Source organism: Suricata suricatta, chromosome 7 (genome assembly GCF_006229205.1).
Source record: "Suricata suricatta isolate VVHF042 chromosome 7, meerkat_22Aug2017_6uvM2_HiC, whole genome shotgun sequence".
Taxonomy (NCBI): Eukaryota; Metazoa; Chordata; class Mammalia; order Carnivora; family Herpestidae; genus Suricata; species Suricata suricatta.
The window spans coordinates 128394270-128410122 of NC_043706.1; the positions used below are offsets into that span (position 1 = coordinate 128394270).

The following is a 15853-nucleotide window of genomic DNA, read 5'->3' on the forward strand; positions in this document are numbered from 1 at the left end:
GTAGAAAATTGGACAAAACTGTTGAAAGCAACCATCACGAGGCACTAGCGAATGACCAAAGGCAGACAACAAATCGAGGAGAGTCTTTTCATGAAAAATTGCTACTGCATCAGCCTCGATCAACAACGCTGTGGGCTTTGTCCCTGAAGATGCTCCTATCTTTCCCTGCTTCTAGCCTAAGTATTGAAGACCATTATCCAGTAGTGGTGGATTTGTTTGTTTGTTTCTTTTTTTTTTTTTTTTTTGATTTGTTTCTCATAGGTGGTGAAAGTCTGGTTGTTTCTAGCCAAAGGCTGCAGATTCTGTTTGTGGTAGGGAGACAAAACTTGTAGTTTTACCAGTCAGGGTCTACTATTTCAGTTGAAGGCAGTGGTTACCAACCAGAAATTTAAATCTGAGAGTGGACCTGAGAGTCATAGAAGGGCTGGCTTAAAACTCTCCACAAATCTCTAGATGATTGCTCAACTACATAGGTTTAGGGGATATCTCAGAGAGTGCAACAAAAAGTGGGATCAAAGGAGATTTGAGAATTTGTTTTGCCTTTGAAAGCATTCCTGAACCTCTAACACAGTCTAGGTGAAAAAGGACAGCAGCTTTATGGGCTCAGAGTGGCTGAGTGTAACCTCTACCAAATAATTATCTGACCACTAAACTATGCCAGCACAAGGAGACCTTACGAGACAAGGCTAAAATGAACAAATAAATTTGAGCAAAAGCACCACAGATTATATATCATGGCATAGAGAATTCCCAGATTGAATATAGGTAAGTTACTACAACAAACAAGCAAAAAACACTTTCAAAAAACAAAATAGAATATAGAATTGCTTCAGCATATTATCTCCAATGTACAGTTTTCAATGAAAACAATATTGGACATTTAGGAGCACCTGGCTGGCTCAGTCGGTAGAGCACGTGACTCTTGATTTCTAGGTTGTAAGTTTGAGTCTCACATTGGGTGTAGATATTACTTAAAAATAAGTCTTGAAAAAATATACTGGGCATTCAAAGCAACAAAACAAACATTTAGGTCTTTTTTTAAATGTCAGTGAAACCTTCAAGTGGGCCAAGATGATGGAATTTAATATAAAAAGACATCAAAATAAATATTTTCAAAGAATTAAAGGAAAAGTACTAACTATAAGTAAAAGAAATAGGAACTTTCAATAGAAAATGGAAGCTATGAAAGGACCACATAGGAATTCTGGGGTTGAGAAAGTGCAGTAACTGAAATTAAAAATTCACTAGAGGGATTCAGCTTCAGATTTAAGGTGTCAGAAGAAAAAAATCAAGGAATTTGAATACATATCAATGGATTATTGAATCAAAGCAACAACAACAAACAACAAACAAAAAGAAGAAAAATGGAAAAAATGATTAGTTTCAGACATATATGGGGCTATACCAAATTTTTAGCATGTGTATAATTGGAGTCTACAAGTAAAGTAGAGAGAAAAATGGATAGAAAAAATTTGAAGAAACAATGACTCCCAGATTCCCAAATCCTGTAAAAATTTTTAACTCACAGATCAAGAAGCTCAAAGAACACTAAATTAGCTAAAAACAAAGAAAATCACACTAAGAAATATAATTATGAAACTGCATAGAGAAAATCTTGAAAGCAGCAAGAGAAAAATCATAGATCACATATAACGAACAACATGAGTAATGACTGACACTATAACTAAAATAGAACTTAGGAAAAACAGTACAGATAAATCAATGAAACTAAATGTCACTTCTTTGAAAAGAATGAACAAAATTAATAAAACTTTAGCTAGACTGATCAAGAGAAAAAGGACATAATAATTACCAATATCAGGAATGACAAAAGGTTTTCACTATGGATCCTACACTTAAAAGATATTAAGAAAGTATTATGAACAAATTTATACCAGTCAATGAAAGGAAATAGACAAATCCCTAGAAAGACAGAAATTACCAAAACTGATTCAAGAAGAAATCTGGAAAGACTTATTTCAAATAAATAATCCAATCCTACAAAAAAGATCTTCCAGGAAATAGAGAATGAAGAAAACTTCCCAACTCATTTTATGAGGCCAGAATTTTCCCTGATAATACAGCCAGAAAAAAACATCACAAGGTAAAAAACACGAAGTACAGAATAATATAATTCAGAAACATATATGCAAAAATCTTTAACAAAACATAAAAAAATTCAAAGCCTGCAACGCACAAAAAGGATAATCATGAACAAGTGTGGTTTATGACAGAGATGCAAGAATGTATTGACATCCAAAAATCAATTAGTACAATACACCTCTAATTAAGTCAATTAATACAATATAATTCTAATAATAGTTTAATGAAGAAAATTCTCAACAGACATAGAGAAAGCATTTGGAAAATTCCAACACCTATTTGTGATTAAACTCTTTTTCAACAAAATAATAGGTGAGAACTTTGTCAAACTAATAAATCTTTAACAAAGAAATTACATGTGAGATAATCTCACATGTAATTGTCAAAAACTGAATACTTTCTACCAAGGATTAGGAAAAAAACCTTCTCTCACCCCTTCTATTAAACATTGTACTGAAAGATATAGCTAGTGAAATAAAAACAATCAAAAGAAATATAAAGGATATAGATTGAAAAGGGGGACACAAAACTTTTTTTATTCACAGAAAACATGATGTATTTAGAATATTGTAGAGAATTTGTGAAATCCTACTGCAACTCATAAGTGAATTTAGGATGTCTATACACCAGAGACTATCTAAACCTTAGACTTAAAACATTTCATTTGTAATCACAGTTAAAATACTTAGAAATAAATTTAAAAAAATATTTCAGGGACACCTGGGTGGCTCAGTGAGTTAAGTGTCTGACTCTTGGTTTTGGTTCAGGTCATGATCTTATGGCTCACAATTTTGAGCCTTGCTTTGGGTCTGCTCTGACAGTGCAGAGCCTGCTTGAGATTCTTTCTCTACCCTCTCTTTCTGCCTCTCCCCCCTCTCAAAATAAATAAACTTTAAAAAAAGAGAGAAAATATTTCAAAGCCTTTGTACAAAGACATAAAACATTACTAAGAGAAATTAAAGATAACCTAAGTAAATATTTGTGGACTGAGAGACTCAAGATTGTTAAGATGGCACTCTCAAACTGACCTATAGACTCAGTTCGATCCATATCAAAATGCTAGCAGAGGGGCGCCTGCGTGGTTCAGTCAGCTGAGGGTCCGACTTTTGATTTCAACCCCGGTCATGGTCTCACAGTCATGGGCTTGAACCTTATTTGCATTGGACTCTGTACTGAGCATGGAGCCTCCTTGGGATTCTCTTTCCCTCTCTCTCTTCCCCTCTCCCCTGCCTGCATTCTCTCTCTAAATAAGTAAATAAATAAACATTAACAAAAAAAAAACCCAAAAAACAAAATACTAGCAGACATTTTTTATATGTAGAAATTGGCAAGCTGATTTTAAAGCTTATATGAAATGCAAAGGATCTGGAATAGTCAAAACTTTTAGAAGAAAAGAAAATGTTGGAGGACATACATTACTTGCTTTTAAGACATACTAGATAGCTTTGGTAATCACGACTATATGGTATTGGCAAAGACATGCAGATCCATAAAAATGAAATGAGAGTCTAGAAATAAACCCAGACAATTATGATTGATTCACAGGCAACAAATGGCCATGTAATTCAATGGGGGAGAAAGTAGTTTCTTTAAATAAATGAAACGAGAATAACTGAATACATTGGAGAGAATGAATATTCTTTCCTCATGTGACAGACAAAAATCATTTAAAAATAAATGATAGACCTAGACAAAAGAGCTAACACTATAAAACTCCCAGAAGAAATAAAAGGCAAAAAATCTTTATGACTTTGAGTTACATAGAGATTTCTTATATTGGACATAGAAGAAATCAACTGCAAAAAATGTGATAGGTTGGACAGCATCAAAATTTTAAAACGCATGCTCGTTGAAAAAGAAAATATAAGCAAGTGATTGGGAAAAATATTTGTAAAACATAGGTTTGAAAAAGGAATATAAAAAAACTCTTACAATTCAATAAGATAAACCAGTCTATCTATCTATCTATCTATCTATCTATCTATCTATCTATCTATCATCTATCTATATACGTATGTCAGTCATACCTTAATAAAGTGGCTTAACAAAGTAAAATAAAATAGACTCCAAGAATGAGCAAAAGTGGTGAATGGATACTTCACAATAGAAAATATAAAACAGGCCACAATAGAAAATATACAAGTCGTAAGCTTAACCAACTGAGCAACCCCTCTTTCTTCCCAAGGGGTAGTGGGGAGAGTGGGGGAAAGTTCTAAACCTCTAACCACAAAGTGGGAGCCCTTGGCTATGGATGGTTATCAGCAGGTGCTTTCTGAAAGGCAGCTGATTAACATAAGAAAAGACACCTTGATCTCTTGCTGCACTTAGGAAAGGTCAACTGTGTTGTGAGGCACTCTGTGACAGAAACAGGACAAAGAATATCACATATATATAAATATATATCCCTTATCAATTACAATGTCACAACCACAATAAAAATAGTTAAAATGGCAAATTTCGTGTCATGTGTATTTTACCACAATAATTAGTACAACAACTAAATGAACAAAATACTACTACATGTAACAGCAAGAATGAATCTCAGAAACTTCCTAAGAGTCAAAGGAGAAAAAAGAGACAGTGTCCGTTAAGATTCCATATGTAGATCTACAAAAGCAAAACTTAGTGACAGAAAGTAAATCAGTGGTGACCTGGTGCTGGGGCAGGAGCAGAAGTTAATCACATTTAGGGGATGATGGGATTGGTTTAGACATGACTGTAAGGTTAGGTTGCTGGACTGTGTAAGTTTACTAAGTCTTAACACAATATCCAATTAAAATAGATGGATTTATGGTGTGTAAATTATACCTCAATTAAACTGAAAAAAATCCCTTGGCTTTGCATCTGTTCTGTTTGCCCTACAAGCTAACATTGATTAAGGCCATCTTTAAATGATAGAACCTCCTCAAAATATTCTTTTGTAGTTTTAAATAAGCTACTTCCAAGAGGATCCCATTTATGAGAAACTTTGTAAGGACAATATAATTAACCATTTTCTGAGGGAATCTTTCACTTACATTTGGGCATATATTCTAGTATCTCCTATATAGTTTTTCTACAAATGTTAGTTTGGTAGTGGGGGTTTTAGGTTTGTCCACTTTTCCCTTCGAATTAGAAGAAGAAATACCTTATTTAAATAATATTTCATTTTAATGGAGTTGTTTACATTTTCAGACTGAAAAATTTCCCCTCAAATTCCTGATTTGATGAATAAGTTCACTTTCCAAGCAGCTAAAATGACAAACTTCTGAAGGTTCACATTTGCAGTCAGGGTCAGTTGTAAAATATGTTTTGTTTTCTGGTATTCTTGACCTCACTCCCCCCACTATCTCATTGCTCTTGGCTTTCCGATGGTACATATTTTCGCTCACAGTTCGTTAGTACCCTAGTAGACTGTTTGCTAAATTAACTTGAGAGACGAAACTAGGCTAATGCATCTGTTCCAGATAAAAGGTACATTTTAACCAGCTTCCTGAAAGAATTTAAGGGGATATTCCAGTAGGGGAAGTTTTCAGGAGATCTGTGATTGCATTTCTGAGGAGGTAGGTTCTTGTTGGCCTTCACAGAGGAAGACAGAGTGAATGTTGGGGGCCTTCCAGGAAGGCAAGCACTGCAGAGAGATTTAGTTATAAGCCTGATTTCCGCAGCAATAACAGTGATATGGGGCTGTTCATCTTCTGAGAAATCAAATACCCATAAGCTATTTTAATTCATCGATCCGGTTTTGGCTGGATAGCATCGTGAAGTATTAGTATGGTTTTCTTTTCCCATGTATTCCCTTCTCATTTGTGTCCTCACTCGTACCCTGCAGAGTGAACTCCAAGCCCGTAATGAACCAGAAATCAAGCCTCAGAGAAACCGTTGACCCAAGTACGAGGTCCAAAGATTTGGATTTATGCTCTTTTAGCCAATCCTGACCTGCCCTCGTCCTTCCCCTACTCATCACACACACCACACTGTGAGCGCAGGTGGTACTGGGTGGGGCCTGAAGGGACACATGAGTAGGGGACAGTGGGGCGGCAGAGGAAGCTGTGGAGGACTGGATTCTCAGGAAGGAAGGCAATTTTTTCCCCTTTACTCTTAGAGAGGGAGAGAGCACATGAGTAGGGGAGAGGAGTAGAGGGAGAGAGCACATGAGTAGGGGAGAGGAGTAGAGGGAGAGAAAATCTCAAGCAGGCTCCACACTCAGCACAGATCCTGACTCAGGGCTCGATCCCAGGACCTTGTGATCATGACCTGAGCCAAAAGCAAGAGTCGAACACTCAATCGACTGAGTCACCCAGGTGCCCCAGGAAAGTGATCTTTTAAAAGTTCATCAGTACTTCTGATATCTCAGTCTGAGCCAGAGGCAGATTTATGGGGAAGCTGACAAAGCTTAAGCTTCAGGGCCCTTCCCAACAAGGCCTTTGCAAGACCTGGCAGGGGCTTTAACAAGGAATTCATATGGTCAGATATGTTTGGTGGTGAGTAAGTTCTCAGAGAAACTTTCCAATCATGCCTTTGTGGAGAAGGAAAATTATTTTCCTTTACCGTTTTAGGTTCTTAACGGAAACACTCCTGTACTAAAAAGACTGATTAACAGGAGAGCAACAAACAAACATCTAATAACACGTAAACCTCCTATGTACATGGGAGAGAGCTAGGAGAACCTAGTCCATCTTTGACATGACCTAAGCCACCACCTTAAATATCATCTCCAGCTAAAGACAAAATAGGGTGGGTGAGGGGGGCAGTTATGGGCAACGATCAGTAAAAGCCTGGTAAACACGGTAAGGTTCTTGTGCAGACTTAAGTCATTGCCTTCTCCCCTGACAGGAGTTTCTAGCGATTTAGAGTCCTGCTCTTCCTGATTCAGTGGCCCCCTTATCCTATGGTTCCAGTTACCTGTGGTCAACCATGGTCTGGACGCAGATGATCCTCCTTCTGATGTAAAGTCTGAAGGTCGCTAGCAGACTAACATGAGGTCACATGCCCATGCCATTCACCTCACTTCATCTTATCATGGTGGTGCTCACTGAGTAGGCATTTTACCACCCCAAACATCAGAAGAAGGCTGTCTACAGTATACTATTTTCAGAGAAAGAAAAACCACATTCACATGACTTTTATTACAGTATACCATTATTCAATTTTATTATTGTTGTTAATCTCTTATTATGCCTAATTTGTAAATTTAACCTTATCATAGGTATGTATATACAGGAAGAAACATGGTGTACATATAGGGTTCAGTACTCTCCATGGTTTCAGGCATCCACTGGGGGTCTTGGAATGCATCCTTTGTGGATAAGGAGACTACTGTATAGAGAAGGAAACACCCTTACAAATGGAGATTTTTTCTACAAATGTAAACGTTTCTTAGAAAAAGGGTAACTTCCACTTAATTTTCAGAACTTCACCTGTGTTTGCTGTTTCTTAAAAATAGCCAGCTTAGGGGTGCTTGGGTGGCTCAGTCGGCTAAGCCTCCAACTTCGGCTCAGGTTGTGATCTCACGTTCCTGGGTTCGAGCCCCGCATCGGGCTCTGTGCTGACAGCTCAGAGCCTGGAGCCTGCTTCGGATTCTGTGTCTCCCTGTCTCTCTGCCCCTCCCCCACTCATGCTCTGTCTCTCTCTGTCTCAAAAATAAATAAAACATTAAAAAAATAGCCAGCTTAAAATATGCCAAAGAGGCATGATCTGTGGTGGTATATTTTGTTCCTCTTCACCTTAAAATATAACAAGCACAAGTTTTAAGACAAATAATACATAAACAAGAAAGGGGAATAAGACAGTAAGTAACTTTGAGAAAAAAAAGGGCAAAGGACTTAAACTGAGATACATCAATGCAAGCTGTGAGATATTTAACAGTGACAATGAAGGATGGCATCGTTTTCACTCTGCCGTCCCTTCTGTCACACGTCCCTTTAGGTAAGATGATGTCAGAGGGGCTATGGGCTTTCAGAGATACAGGTAAGGGCCAGTTTTATTGGGGAGTACATTTAGATTGGGTTTTGTTGTGATAGAGGGCTCACTGTCACCTCCGATGATAGTTATGTAATTGCTAACTGTTGCTTAGGGTACTAATGGCTTTAGGGCTCCGCTTACTGCCTGCCACACCATCTCCCTTACGGCGTGATATGAAGGGGCAGAGCAAGGGGCCATCTCTCTACTTGACCACAGGGCCCACACCGGGTGGTCCAGAAGAAACGTAGTTTAAAATGTAGGGAGGCTTGCTGCATAAAATTGTGTGTCAGTGCTGCCTTTGATTCTCACTGATGGCTGTTCACCACACAAGTTCTCTCCTGTCATGATTGTTCTCCATAATGCAACGCGTATGAAAATACCCTGCATCTTTTCCTTTTATGATACGGATTATACAAGATACAATTAATTCAAATTCCTATAAAAGAGCAGAAACTTGTAGCTGTACCACGAAGAGCAAGGGCATCTGTGTGCGATGGCATGCGAGTTTTGTATCCCAAACATTTTTCATGCTAGAGGAAGGACCAGATTATCTTTCCAATTTCTCTATAAACAACTATTACAAGATTGTTGTCATATGAACAGGTGATAAAAGCTTATGCAATCATAATATGTAAGGAGAATACTATAATTAGAGGTGCTTCATGCAGTTAATTAGTAAAAATATCCTGTAAGTTCTTTGGCTTTTGTCAGGATTATGTATATATTATCATATGTATATCATTACGTATATAATATCAGTGCACTGGTCAGGGTTTCCCTGAGAAATAGAATGAGTAGGATATATATAGGATACTTAAGAGGTGGTTATTATAGAAATTGACTCACAGTTATGGAAGCCAAGAAGTCCCGGGATCTACATCTGCAAGCTGGAGGACCAGGAAAGCTGGTATAGAATTTAGCTGGAGTCCAAAGGGGCCTGAGTATTGGGAGGCTGGTGGTGGAGGCCCAGGTCTGTGTACCCAAACCTAGGAACCAGGAGCGCCAATGTCCAAGGGCAGGAGAAGAGGGATGCCTCAGCTCAAGCAGAGAGAGAGCGCAAGCAAATTTGCCCTTCCTCCCTCTTTTTGTTCTGTTTGGCCCTCAACAGATTGGATGATGCCCACCCAAGTTGAGAGGGCCATCTGCTTTGCTCAGTTCAACAATTCAAATGATAACCTCTTCCGGAAACATCTTCACAGACACACCCAGACATAACGTTTTAACAGCTATCTGGGCACCCCATAGCCGGTCAGTAGACACACAAAATTAATCAGCCTTATAAAATTGATAATTTCCTAAAATTATTTTTGTTATTTAAAAAAATATTAACTCAATCTATATTCTATATTTATAGATCTATATCTATATTTCCATATATTCAGATCTATATTCTGTATTTATAATTTTCTATTCTTCCATTTAAGAGGGGCCCCCCAATTGTATTAATTTTGGGCCCACAAAATGTGCATCATTGTTCCCTGCATTTGATTAGTTTTCTTTTCAGTTGGTTTAGACCCAAGGGTCTACCTCTGTACCCTTCTTTTGCAAACACCCTTAACACCATTGCCTTCTCTCCACTTCTCTAGTAAAACCCCAGCCAGGGGTAAGCAATAATGAAACCTTTTCTTAGCACCTGCACACAAGCAACTGAACAAGCTCACAGGAAAACACAACACTGGTGCCAACTGGATTCACTTTAAGTTCAGAACCACCCATTTCAAATGAACTCAGTGCTGTGCAGCAGTCCTGCCCCTGTCTTCATGTGCATGTTTCTCACTTTCTGCAATAATCATGCCACAGTGCGTTCTTACTCAAACCTCCTACCTCTTCATTGACTGTATCTACATGTTGAGCTACCTCATCTTCCACTGATAAGACAGATGCCATCACACAAGACTTTATTTCTTCACCATTCCTCCCTGGAAATTTCCAACACATGCTCCCTTCTCCAAGGGATAAAGTCTTTGCTCCTATTAGAGGCCAAACCCTCCACTTAGTTCTAGATCCATCCTTCTCCTGCACATATCACTTGTCTTTTCCTGCATCGTCAATTTATCCCTTTCCACTGGATCATCCCCATCACCACACTAACTCTAGCATCTTCTAGAGAGAGAAGAGAGAAAGGAGACAGAGAGTAGCAGAGAGACAGAGAGCAGAGATACTGGCTCTAGTATAAAAGTATACTCCTATACTCTTTGTAAACTCCTATAAATTTTCCCAGCTATTGACTCATTTCTCCGCTCCTCTACATAGCAGATCATCTCAAAGATGTTTCTATAGCGATTCTATAAGCAGCTCCATTACACATGCTCTCCAAATAGGCCACTTCTCACCACCTCCACCACTGCTACTCCAGTCCAAGCCACCATCATGTCTAGCCTGGGTTACTTCAATCAACTGATTCTACCCCTATTCCTTTTCACTTTAAGTTCAGAACCACCCATTTCAAATGAACTCAGTGCTGTGCAGCAGTCCTGCCCCTGTCTTCATGTGCATGTTTCTCACTTTCTGCAATAATCATGCCACAGTGCGTTCTTACTCAAACCTCCTACCTCTTCATTGAGTTCAGTTCTTCAAATAGCACCAGGCCCAATATTTTAAAATGCAAAATCTGCTTAAATCCTCTATGATTATTCCAATGGCTTCCCATCACACCTACAATAAAATTGGAACCCTTTGCTCTTGTCTACAAGGACTTCCATGACCTAGCATCCTCTTTTCTCTCCAGGTTCATCTTCTGCTTCTTTCTACCTCTTTCACTGTGCTCTAGAGCCCATCAGATTGCTTGCTAGTCCTTGAACGAGTGAATTCCTGCCTCTCAGACTCTGTACTTTTCTGTTCCCAGTGCTTGATGTACTCTTTCCCAAAATTTTCTCAGAGCTTTCTCCCTAATCCCCATTTATTCAAATCTACTAAGAAATAATCTCCTCCAAAAGTCCTCCCTTGAAATTCTATCTAAAGTAGCACTTCCTAACCACTCTCTCCACTTCGGTTTCTTCTTAGCACATATTGCTACCTGGTCTTCACATTTATCTGTTTATTTGTTATCTGTTTGGGCGTTTGCTGTTTGTCTCCACTAGAATGCAACTTCCATGAAGGCCAGGGCATTATCTCTCTTGGTCTGTGCTATATCCAGAGCTTAGGAGAGTGCACGGCACTTATTAAAAACTCAATAGTTATTCTGAATGAATGAATGATATTTTCAATATACTTCTAGCAGGTTTCTGTCCCACTGAAACCTCTGAAATTTTCAAAATCACTAATCAGCTACGCATTGCCTCTCTGCCACTTACTTGATATGTATATAAGCTATGGTATAGCCTAAGCTTCTAAAAAGATACCCCAAAAGTCAGTGATTCCAGAGAGAGGTGAATTTCTTTCTTTCACAACAGAATCCAGAGGGAGGTGGGTGATCCACAGCAGATGGGCAGCTCTACTTCACAAGAGCATTCAGGGAATCAAGGTTTCTTTCATCGCTTTCTCTGACAGTCCTTAAGAGTACTGTCCTCAAGTGCAGGGTGAAAGTTGGGTCACTTTCATGTCTACATTCCAGTTATGGGAACCAAGAAAAGAGAATGGAGGAATGCACACTCGGTATTTTAAGACCAAATCTAGCAGCTTGCGTAAATGCGTTTTTTCCTCACAACTGGAACTTAGACACAAAGCCACAATTGGTTACAAAGGAAACTGGTGAATGCAGTCTCTGTATGGGTGGCCGTGTGCCCAGTTAGAACCAGTGGTTCCTCTTACTCAAAGAACAATGGAGAAACTGGTTATAGGGGACAATTAACAGTCTCTGCTACAACATCCTAGGAGCACTGGCCACAGCTGATCATTCTGTCCTTCTTGAAACACTTTTGTTCCCATGGCTTTCCTGACCCAACCTTCTCCTGGTTTTCCTCCTGCCTCTCGGTCTCTTTACTGGCTCTAGTTCTTCTACTGGACTTATAACTGTTGGACTTCTCCAAGGCTATGTCTGTGTCATGTTCTATTCTTTCTGTCTACATGCTTCTAGAGCAAATTTTATACAATCATATTATTTTGTATACCATCTAGATAGAAATAACTTTAAATCTGCATCTTTAGCCAGGATCTTTCCCTGGAGCTCTTAACTCATAAATCTAACTACCTACTTAACACAGCTGATCATAATTGCTCATTGCTTGCCCCCCACTCTCCCCCGAAGCCTCCTGGTCCAAGTACCTCCACTTTGGGAAATACTTTCGCCATCAATCCCAGTTGCTCTGGCAAAAGCTTAGGTATCAGCTTTAGCTTTACTCTTTTACCTTCTCACTGGCTAGTCTGAAACATATAACCTCCAAAAACTACCACCCTGACCAAAACCACCAGCATTCTTTTCCTGGATTATGCATCTCTATTTTTTCTATTCCTCCTAACTGACGACCAATTTCCACACAGCAGCCCAAATGATCTTTTAAAAACATAAATCAGATTATGTCACTCTCCTAACCTCTCCAGTGTTTTCCATCATGTGCAGATAAAAGCCAAACTCTTTACCTTGGTCTACAAGACTCTCTAGGGACTGACAGCATCTACCTACCACTCCAGTCTCACCGCATGCCACTTGCCCTCTCGGTGAGCCCATCGTGATAGTGGTGCACAAGTTCATTTCCATTGTGGGGTTTTTGCATGGGCTGTTACCCATGCATGGAACATTTGTTTTCCAGACCTCCTCTAGGCTGCTCCTTCTCATTCTTTTGGTCACATTTCAAACGCCAGCTTCTCAGAGATGACTTCCTTGTCTACACAGCCTTCAGGAGACCCTCCCTCCCACCCCATAACTCTCTGTCACACTACCCTGTATTATTTTCTTGGTGACACTTATTACTATGTGGCATGATCCTTTTGCTGATTGTCCATCTCTTCTCACAGAGAATATGAATTTCATGAGAGCGAGGCTTGTCTTGGGTCCTACCGTACCTCCAGGGCCAGGCATACATTGGGCCTTCAGTAAGGATTTGCTGAATGAATGTCTGAACATGCACAGTTTTAGCATCTTAGGCATGCTTTAAGGGCCATGACAGTCTGAAGAAAGATTTCATATTTCCAATGTCACTTAAAGGCTTTCCATATGTCTTTAGCACCACGAAATCTACCCTAGTCTTCTAATATAAGGATGAAAAATGATATTCTTATTTGGTAAATTCACCCAAAGTATTTAGGAGAGACCACAGTTTATAGTATGGGGGCTCTTAATATGGGTCCACAGTCCCTCAGAAGGTCCATGGATGTGCTGAAATTATTTGCAAATATTATGTGCATTTTGGAAGGGAGTGAGTTCATAGGATGTGACAGATCCTCAATGAGGTTAGACCCAAATAAAATTTACTTCATTATAGAAAAAGTATTAGAGATAGATTCGTAAGATCAGTGTTTATGGTCTAGCGTTGTCTCCTACAAATAATACAAATTTGGGCAGGTTATGCAAATTCATTGGATTCTACTTTCCCTGTCTCTACTAATAATTCTTTTGCATTCCAACTTACATGTACCTGGCACTCTAAAAGTGCATTTCATGTCATTACTGAACACTAGGTCTTTGCTACATCTTATGCATAATGACTATGAGGCTCAGAGCACACTCAGGTCACCTGCCCAAGATCACATTCATCCAGGTAAGTTCTAGACCAAGACCCATGCGTCTTCCATTCTCCATGTTACTGCTCTTTAAAAGAGTTTGCACTGCCATACATTTGGCAATACATTTTCCCCAGGTAGGACAATTTCTTGCTTCACCTCCCTGCATAAGAGAAAAGTGGCTAGCTGGTAGTGTGCTTCTTCTACCAGTAAGTTTCATCCTGAACCAGTTATGAGCTCTGTGAGCCGAGGAGTATAGATCTTATACTCCATTCTTTACAGAAGTGAAAACTGAGGTACAAAGAGGTTCAGTAATTGGCCTCATGTCAGAAAGCTAGCAATTTGCAGAGCTGGAAGATTATACTTCAAACTCTAATATTTTCTTACACATTCTATTAACATGACCTTGGGAATCTTTATTCTACTCAGATTTTTTACTGGAGAGCTGACTCTCTATCTTCATAGTTCAGTTTTTGGCTGTTCTTCAAAAAAATTAGTTTAAAGTACTTTGCAAAGCTAGAGCAATATTTTTCTCTAAGAAGACAGGAAGGTATGTGACATGCCCATTGAACAAGGACTAATGACACTGCTAAGAAGGGAGGATAAAGGATATCACTTCTACATCGATTTCAGCTCTTACACATTAACACCAGACAATGACCTCTAAAATGAGGAGAGCGCCAGCTTAACATTGTGAATTGACAAGGATTTTGGAAATGAGGAATTAAGTTTGGCCAGCAATTCAGTTCTGTAGCTGAGTAAGAGGTGGCTGAAAAATCACATGAAAGCAGCTGGTGAGTATCTGACTTAAATGTTTTCTCTGTTCACTCTGTCTACAGGAATGGTCTACTACAATTTGTAAAAACTAGAGAAAATGCTGCACAGTTTCCAACAGAGTCTTTAGATGGCCAATGATGTCACAGAGGGCAGTCCTTGGGAATAGCTGGGCAGTGAAACTTGATTTTAAATACATTTATCCCCATCTTAGCCTTTTGGCTAAGATCAAGTGTAATATCTGTTCTTATCAGTTTAAATACATTTATCCTTAAGGATAAGCTAAAAGCTAAGTTTCCATAAGTCGTGTCAATGCATAGGAGTTGAAATAGAAGGAATATCTTGTTGGTCACTGAGTGTTTGTTTTTTACTGCCCTCACATTGAAATGTACTGCCTTCTCACTGGATGGCATACTTAAGGTAGGGAGGCTTTCAAGAGACTGGATGGGAAAGGGCAGGTGTTACCAGCTCCTGACTGATTTCAGTGCATTTTTGCCCCATATACCAGGGGAACTTCCCAGCTGCTTTCTTTCTCTCTGTCTTTGCCTTGTGGTTCCTTTTCTTCCCTCCTGTCAATGCCTTTGTCTGTGATGAGACCAAATATCTCCTCCATGTTATTCACCATGTTGGCATTGGAATACTTCTGGCTGTCTCTAAAAATCAAATCAGTCTTCAAAGGATGAAGAAACGTGCCCTTCAAGAAACTGACACCACAAAGGGAAATTCAGAAATAAAAGGCCCAAAGGTGCATAATGAAGATGGTATAGTCCGAGTTATTTCCCTGGATTATTATCTTGGCTTTCTAGTTTCTTTGCCTATAGCTGTTTTGTTAACAATGACAAAGAAAACATTTTAGGTTCACGGGAGCTGAGCTGGAAGAGAGAGAAAGAGAGAAAAGAAAGGCAGGTTATGAGAAACATTAGTCTTAGCTCTCCCACTCCAGGTGTAAATACTATTGTTCAGGGAAGTTGGAAACAACCGGATAATTTGAGGCTTCTTTGGACTGAAGAGGAGGAGACTAGATCAATATCTCTCCCTCCCTCTCTCATTCTTTCCCTCCTCTCCTACTCTTTCACCTCTCCCACTCCCCCCCAATGAGGCATTAAGGATACAAAGGCGGAAACAAGCTATCATCAGACATTGGATCTGCCGATGTCTTGACCTTGGACTTCCCAGCCTTCAGAACTGTGACAAATACATGCTTGTCGTTGAAGCCACCCAGTCTGTGGTATTTGGGTATGGCAGCCTGCACTGACTAAGACAGGGGCATTTTCAGAATGGCAGGGTTTGTTCACACTTTCTTGATGGGAGGTATTAAACCTTCTGGAGAATCCCTGGATTAACATACTGCCAACGAGGCAGGGGTTAGAAATGGCTGAGGACGGATTCTGAGCAGAGAAGGCCTGGGATGACTCCTCAAATCTGCCTAAGTAGT

The 15853-nt window shown here is 39.4% G+C and overlaps 1 pseudogene; it reads left to right on the plus strand.

Moving 5' to 3' along the window:
* Positions 1–14619: 14619 nt before the first annotated feature.
* LOC115297368 lies at positions 14620–14736 on the plus strand (annotated as a pseudogene).
* Positions 14737–15853: the final 1117 nt, after the last annotated feature.